This window comes from Nicotiana sylvestris, chromosome 5, assembly GCF_000393655.2.
Source record: "Nicotiana sylvestris chromosome 5, ASM39365v2, whole genome shotgun sequence".
In the NCBI taxonomy this organism is placed as follows: domain Eukaryota; kingdom Viridiplantae; phylum Streptophyta; class Magnoliopsida; order Solanales; family Solanaceae; genus Nicotiana; species Nicotiana sylvestris.
In genome coordinates, this window is record NC_091061.1 from 157,923,561 (window position 1) to 157,932,240 (window position 8,680).

The following is an 8,680-nucleotide window of genomic DNA, read 5'->3' on the forward strand; positions in this document are numbered from 1 at the left end:
TCTGTTCAAGAATGACAAATCCCCTTACTCGCGAGGGTGACACTTAATGTAACTGGTACATACAGTCCCTTAAGCTTAACTTTGCTAACATTGCTTGCTTTAGGGAAGCGTCTTCCTGAATGGCCATTCTCTGAATTTCTCATGAACCTTCTTCTGTTGTCCATCCTATTATTGCCGGAATGCGATCTGAAGTTCTTATGATGGTGACTATCACCAGTCACTTAGTCCTTAATTCATGTTTAGTTTATCTTGTTCACCAATCCATATTGGTTCTATTACTTTGGGTCTAACTTTTCCTCTTGGTAATCACGCTAGAGTTACGAATTTATTTCTTGAAATGAGGACATGATTGTATGACCTATACTCTTTTGTTGTCCTAAGGCTTGTCACTTCTCGTTTCTTCCATCACTTGACTATAGATTTTGTAATATTTTCATCTTTTGATATACCGTTGTCATCCATGTATCACATCTTACTCATAATGTTTCCTTATCTCCCTGCTCATTACTCTGCTAATATTTCTGCATATCCCTTTACTTGTGAAAACTTCAATACGACATTTTTTCGCTTTTAGCTTCCCTTTGCTCCATCCAATGGCTCTTTGGGTTTCTCAACATCCTCGCTCTACTAGGGATGAGAGTCACACTTAAGGTAATATTTATCCTATCCAGGCTTTCACTGCCTATCTTCTGAATGCTAGTATTCACATATATCGTAATATTCTAGGGTGCACCATCTGGGTGTCTCACAAAAAGATCTATTGGCACATTTGTAATACCCTTCGAAATGCCAACAAATGAAAGTAATCCATTTACCAATTTGGGTTACTCTAACCCCAGTCGGATCTTGATATCCCATCCTTCTCTTAACTATACATGTTAGCCCCCACAGGGCATAACTGAAATGGGTGTGAAGTACATACCTCTGTTACTATTGAATATAACTCAAAAAGCTTATGTTCCTCTGCCTCAATTATAAACGTTCTTAACCTTCATTAACTGGGCGCCTCGTACCCTTCTTCATCTTACTTCTTTTGCTTGTTGAAACTTGTATTTATCTTTTTAATCTCTCATTGTCTTTCACCATAAAGGTGGATAGGCATTCTTGTCTTAAGGCTCCTTATCAAGAGGCTTACACATTTCAATACGCACATGATCTGTTGAAGACCTCATATTTTACTTATCATAAGCATGATACAAAGTCGAGTTCCTCTAATTTTGGATATATAATCCAAGTCGAGAGTAGAGTTACAGGAAAAGCCGTCTGATGGAAAACTACTTTCACGTTCAACATTTCCACAGCTATATCTCTTATTGATCATCTTTCTAAACATATGCATCGTCTTATTATGAATAAAAATAGAAGCTCGGGACTTGAATTCTTATAAGTGCGCTTTACCACACGATCTAGAGTAAGAAGATAGAGTGAAAATCCTAAATGCCCTGTAGCCTCCTGCTTATAAATGTGGTGCATGACACACCCATAAACAAGACTCTACTAGACACGGCTTGTAGACTTCCTAGGATAGAACTGCTCTGATACCACTTTTGTCACGACCCAAACCGATGGCCGCAACGGGCACCCGGTACCTTACTCAACCGAATACCAACGTAACGCATCTTTCTTATTACATCATAATATACATGTGACGTACGGGCCTAATAGGCCAACAGAATCATTTATAAACTCAAAACATAGCCTGACAAGGCCGTACAATCTTTCGCGTACATGATATATATCTACAAGCCTCTAAGAGTACATAAATGTCATAAAGGTCGGGGTAGAGTCCCGCCATACCAAACAATATACGTCTAAATCATACTAACCAAACAAGCAACTCCGAAGCAAATGGAGCACACCAACATCTTCTGCTGAGCTGATAGCCTACTTGGAGGGCTCTCGACCTGTCTATCAAGACTTGCGGGCATAAAACGCAGCGTCCCCAGGCAAAAGGGACATCAGTACGAATAATGTACCGAGTATGTAAGGTACATAAATAAGTACATAAGAGACATGGAAGAAATATAGAGTACATGACTCAACCTGCAAATCTGAATAACTTTGTAAATCATAAATTAGTTTTAGCATCATGCATATGCGTATGAATGTCATGTCATGCATAAGTACATGTTTCATAACATCATCAGCCTCTGAGGGCATCCCATCATATCGGCCACTGTGGGCAAAATCATCATCGTATACCAGCTGATCAGGTGGTGGTGCGTATATAACGTCATAACCTTTCACATATCCCATATACATATATATATACATATATATATACGTGTATATAACGTCGTTTGAATACATAAATATGTATGCGTATATAACGTCGTTTGAATACATACATATGTATGCGTATATAACGTCGTTTGAATCATATTTCACCCATTGTGGGCAACATCATCATCATATACCAGCTGATCAGGTGGTGGTGCGTATATAACGCCGTAACCTTTTCCCATATCCCATATATATATATATATATATATATATATATATATATATATATATATATATACATACATATATACGCGTATATAATGTCATCTGAGTCATGGATCAATGTACATGTATAAATGCATGAAATGCATATGAAATACGATAACAAAATCTCTTGGTGCGTCATAAGACCATTATACCTCTGATTAATATCATAAAATCATTTTACATATTTTCTGAGACCCATGAACAGACGGTGAATAATAAGACATATGGAACTTCAAGAACATAGGCACTTTTATTCATATATGGAATAGGGAAAATCCATATGATATTCTTGAGAAAGATTGTATCTGAATTTCTTTGAATTAGCATATCACGTTGGACCATCTTTATAACTTGAGTGATCCTTGCAAGGGTACGCTGCCCAGGTAGGTAATTTCCACCCAAATACACCATGTAGTTGGCCAAAAGTTCCCATGACCATGGTAATTAAAAGGACTTCAAGTACATTGCCTTTGTTAACCAATTAATGGCTAACGCCCCTTTCACTTCTGATTTTGCAAATATTTGAGTGCCAAGGTTTTATCCGCAAGCTTTTGTGACAAATTTAAGCAATTTTCTCTTGGTTTACATAATTATCCTTGTAAGTCACCAACTCCTCTACACATGCCACATGTATACATAAGTGAATAGTCATCAAGTGGGCTTTATGTGGTTGCCACATCATGTTTAATTATCCAAAAAATTATCCACTTATTAGTTAATTGGGTAATGTCTTGTTACCCGATAATTAATTAATTACTCGCATAATTTTAAAATTATCTCAACTTAATTAAATACTACTCTCTTTTAACATATCTTGTACACCTTACTATCATGACCATGTAGTACCTTGTATGACATTAGTCCATAAATATTAAATATTTTAGCTCGTGCCGTATTTTCTTCCAAAATGCCAAACTTTGACAAAATTTGTTTTCTTAGACTTGTTACCCCTTTCACCTTCATGAATTTATTAATCACTTGTGAAACAGTATAATACTTATAATCCCCAAATAATCTTTTCCTTGGACTGATATCAATTACCTTACGACAAATTCTATGTAAAATACTGCAGGATGCAACATCGACGTTACTTATTACTGCGAAGCGTAACATCACCGTAATGTAATACTACAGGGTACAACACTGTCGTAACTTAATACTGTAGGACATAACATCAATCGTAATATATTACTGCAGAGGGTAACACCATCATAACATATTACTGCAGAACATAACATCGTCGTTATATAATACTGCAGGATGTAATATTGACGTAATATTGCGGGGCGTAACAAAATGATCTTCATTGATTATGGTAAAATTATACAAGATTACCTCCTTATGAAATCTCAAATACCACTGTCTTGAAAACTGTTTCAGGGCATAAATAGATCTTTCAATTTATAAACCTTCTTGTCTTGACCTTTAATAATGAAACCTACATGTTATTCTATGTAGATCTCCTCGTTAAGTTCTCTGTTGAGAAAAACTATCTTCACATCCATTTGGTGTAATTCCAAATCCAACAATAGCCATCAGTAAGTGCATTGAGGTAAACTTCACAACTAATAAAAATGTTTCCTCATAATCTATTCCAGCTTTTTGATTAAAGTCTTTTGCCACCAATCGTGCCTTGTATTTTTTTATTGACCTATCTGCATTATGTTTAACTTAGAGAACCCATTTGTTCTCAATAGCTTTATACCCAGGTGGAAGGTCGAATAGATCCTAGACTTGGTTGGTTTTCATGGACTCTAATTCTTCTTTTATCGCTTTTATTCACTCATCTATTTTAGGGTTCGATAAAGCTTTAGTCATAAAATTTGATTCATTCACTTCTGTGCAATATACCAACAAAATATAATCTTCAATTTAATAAGTAAGTCTAGGTGAATTTTTTCTGATACTCTTTCTTATGTGAATTTAAAATCATCAGAAGTATTATGGGATTGAGAACTCCCACTCCCACTTGGATCGAGAACAAGATCTTGATCAGTTTGATCATTAAACATGTCAAAAGACGCTTACTAACTATCTGAATTCAACATTTTATAAAAAGGATCTCCATTTAAACTTCATCTTTCTTTGAAAAATTATTTTCCTGAAATATGGCGTTTCATGATTCAATTTCAGTAACACTTTCATCCTCTAGTTCACCAATGGACACAAACCCTTAAGAGTGTTCTGAGTATCTTATAAAAATACATATCTTGCCTTTGAGACCCAATTTTTCTAACTTTCTAGAAAGATCTTTTACATATGCAGCACAACTCCAAGGTCATAGATCATTCAAGTTTGGTTTATGACTGTTCCATAACTTATAAGGAGTGAAAGAAATTGGTTCCATCTTACTCGATATGTAGGTTGCAATCATTAATTCATCTACCCAAAAGAAGAAAGATAAATTTTTCTGCACTATCATGGACCTTAACATGTCCAATAATATTTTATTCCTCCTTTTTGCTATATCATTTCACTTATATGTGTAAGGAATAGTTAATTGCCTGGTGATTTCTTTTTCATTATAAAATTCATCAAATTGTCTTGATAATATTCATGCCTCCTAATTAATTCTCAACTTTATTCAATATTTTCTCTAAAGCATTCAAGTGCTTCATATTTATGAGAAATCAAATAGACGTAATCAAAGTGCGTGAAATCATCAACAAACATAATGAAACACAAAATACCATATCTAGCCCTCACATTAAATTAATTACAGATATCTGCATGGATTAATTGCAACAAGGTAGCTCTCTTAAATTCTTTAATGGTTTACGTATAATCTTCCCAGCAAGACAATGTTCATAGTTTGCCATTTATAATTTGGAAGGAACCCAAATGTTTCTCATTTGCCAATCTATTCTTCGATTTTGCCCTATGTGACCCAAGCTGACATACCATGTGACCACATCAATATTTTTATTAGATGAAGAGCACACCCGAATGCATTGGCCTACATAATAGTCATAAGTGAAAGAATTATAATTTAACACAAAGAAACTATTATTGGTGTCCAAAACAATTAAAAATATTTCTTAGAGTATTTTTTATAACAATGTTGCTGGGGAAAAAACCTTATATAAGAAGAATGAGCACTGAAAATTGCAACACGTCATCACATTTTTATCTTTCTTCTTGTTATGCCGATTTCTCTCTTGGAATTTTGGTAGGTTACGTTTCTTGGAGGATTCATCTTCGGTCTCCTTGCTTTTTCGTCTTTTTCTCAGTTTTTCTTATGCTTGAAGCTTGAAACTTACGTAGGCACTAGGTATAACTTTAGCAGTACTAAGCCGCCCATTTTCAAGCTCCATATGGTGGACAACATCAACAAATGTTTTGACATTATAAATTGGGTTATATTAACCTTCAAAAGTTTCCAAATATTGAAAATAGACTGAATCACTGCTTGAACGTTTTGCTCATCAGAGAGAACATAACTAATACTTTTAAGTTGAGCAATCATTTCAAACATCACCACCATACAGTGCTGCTTGACACTACGATCATTTAGCTTCTTGTATGTGTCAAACTTGATGGTCAACTATTTGAGGCGAGTCACAATTGCACCGACATGTCTTTCGTAAGTGTGTCAATGTAGCATGAGCAATAGTATATTATTCATATTCATAGATGAGATCATAAACATCATAACTTACATTTATTTCATTGGCACTCGAATCTTTCTTTTTTCACGCATTGTAAGTATGAAGATCTTTCCTATAATGACAGTATTACTGTCACGATCCTAAATCGGACCCGATCGTGATGGCGCCTCTCGCGAAACAAGGTCAGCCGACACAAACCCCCAAATCAATTAAGACAGTTATAATAATTCATTTTAAGTTATAAACTATAAATCCCAAAATAAAGAGTAGAATAGAACAATGTGGAAACAACACAACCCGACATCGGGGTGTCACCAGTCATGAGCCTCTAAAAATCCATCTAAGAGTATGAAAAGACTAAATAGTCTAATACAAGGCTAATACAAAGGGAAAATAAGGATAGGAAGGAGAAGCACTAGGCTACGAACGCCGAGCAGCTACCTAGTCAACTCCGAACAGCCTGCTGGAAAGCAATCAGCTCTCGCTAGCGTGACCTGAGACTCCTAGATCTGCACATAGGGTGCAGGAAGTAATGTGAGTACGCCAACGCAGTAAGTAATAAAAGTAAAGGCAGCTGAGCGATAAGAAAACACGTAAAACACAGCAAAATGCTACAACGAGGCAGTATAAAACCAGAACAATGCAATAAAATAGTAAGAGCTCCTAGAAACACCTTAGTTCAGTAAAAACCTCTTTAAAACATATTTTAGCAGTTCAAATGAGTGAATGAAAACAGGGAGAAAAGATAGAAACATAAATCAGCCCCTCGAGCAACATACCAGCAGAACCAGCCCCTCGGGCTATCTCACAATCACTTGTATAAGCCCCTCGGACAATAACATGGAACAACATCAGCCCCTCGGGCTATATCACATCTCACACTAGGTACCCGCGCTCATTGGGAGTGTACAGACTTTCAGGATGGGCCCCTTACAGACCAAGCGCAATATCAAGCCATCTTGTGGTATAATCAAATAGGCACTCGGCCTTATAACAAGCCACCTCGTGGCGTAACAAATTAGGCCCTAGGCCTCATAGTCATGAATCAATACAATACCGTTGCGGCATGCAATCGGATCCCATAATAACCTCGCAACACAGGCCCTTGACCTCACTTAGTCAGAAATCTCTAAAAGTCACTCGAGCATAGTAAAACATGATACTCAACCCACAATATCATTTAAAATGTCAAAACGAAGGAAACATGGTTGAGTTATGAAAACAGTAGAATACAACATGGCTAAATACAAATATGAAGTCAAAATAGTGAGGAATAGTAGTAAAAATCCCCTAATGGTCCAAAACAGTTGGCACGAGGCCCAAATATGGCATTCAGCCCAAAACATGATGATAGCAAACAGTTTTCAATCAAATATGCGGTTAAATAGTCATACGGGATGAACTAAGTCACAATCCCCAACAATGCATGATCCCATACTCGTCATCTAGCGTGTGTGTCACCTCAAAGTAGCACAACGATATGAAATCCGGGGTTTCATAGCTTCAGGACAACATTACAATCATTACTTACCTCTATCCGGTCCAAACTCTAGCCCGCAATGTCTTTGCCTCTCGAATCGGCCTCTGGATGCTCCAAATCTATCCAAAAATAGATTTATGCCATCAAAATATGCTAAAGGAACAAAATCCATTTGAAAATAACCAATTTACATCAAAATTCCGAAATTGGCAAAACCCGACCCCCGGGCCCACGTCTCGAATTCCGATAAAAATCACAAAACTAAAATTCTTACACTCTCACGAGTCCATACATATCAAATACATCAAAATCCAACCACATGACCCCTCAAATCCCTAGATTTAGGTCTCCAATTTCCAAGCACTTTCCAATTTTTAGGCTTTAGTTTCCACAAATTCCATGTTTAATTAGGTAGAAATCACAATAGGATCGAGTATTAAGTCCATAAATCTTACCTCCAAGTGTTTTCCCTTGATTCCCTTTTCAATCCTCCTCAAAAAACTCTAAAATCGCTCAACAATGGTGAAACTTAGACCCAAAAATCGCGGATATGGCCTTTTAAACATTCTGCCCAGCTATTCACGATCCTTCTTCGCGAACGCGGTCAACGCCTCGCGTTCGCGAAGCACAAACTTACGTTGACCACTTTTTCTTTCATCGCTAATGCGACCCCATGCACGCGAACGTGAAGCCTTAGCTTCTCAACTCATCGCGAACTCGACTACCAGCTCGTGAACGTGAAGAACAATCATCCAGGACCCCATCTGCTCACTTTCCTCTACGCGAACGCGGCAAGACCCTCGCGAACGCATTGACCACCTACCTCAACCCTTCGCGAACGCGTGACCATCTTCGCGAATGCGAAGGCCAATTCCATTGCCTCATGTCCTAACCCTTTGCGAACGTAAGACATCCATCGCGAATGCGAAGGTAAAAAACCTGCAACATCAACAGCAGTTTTTCTGCAATTTCCTCCAACATGAAATGATCCGTTCAACCAACCGAAACTTACCCAAGGCCCTCGGGACCTCAACCAAACATGCCAACATATCACATAACCTTATTCAAACTTGTTCCAACCTTCGGAACACTCAAAACAACA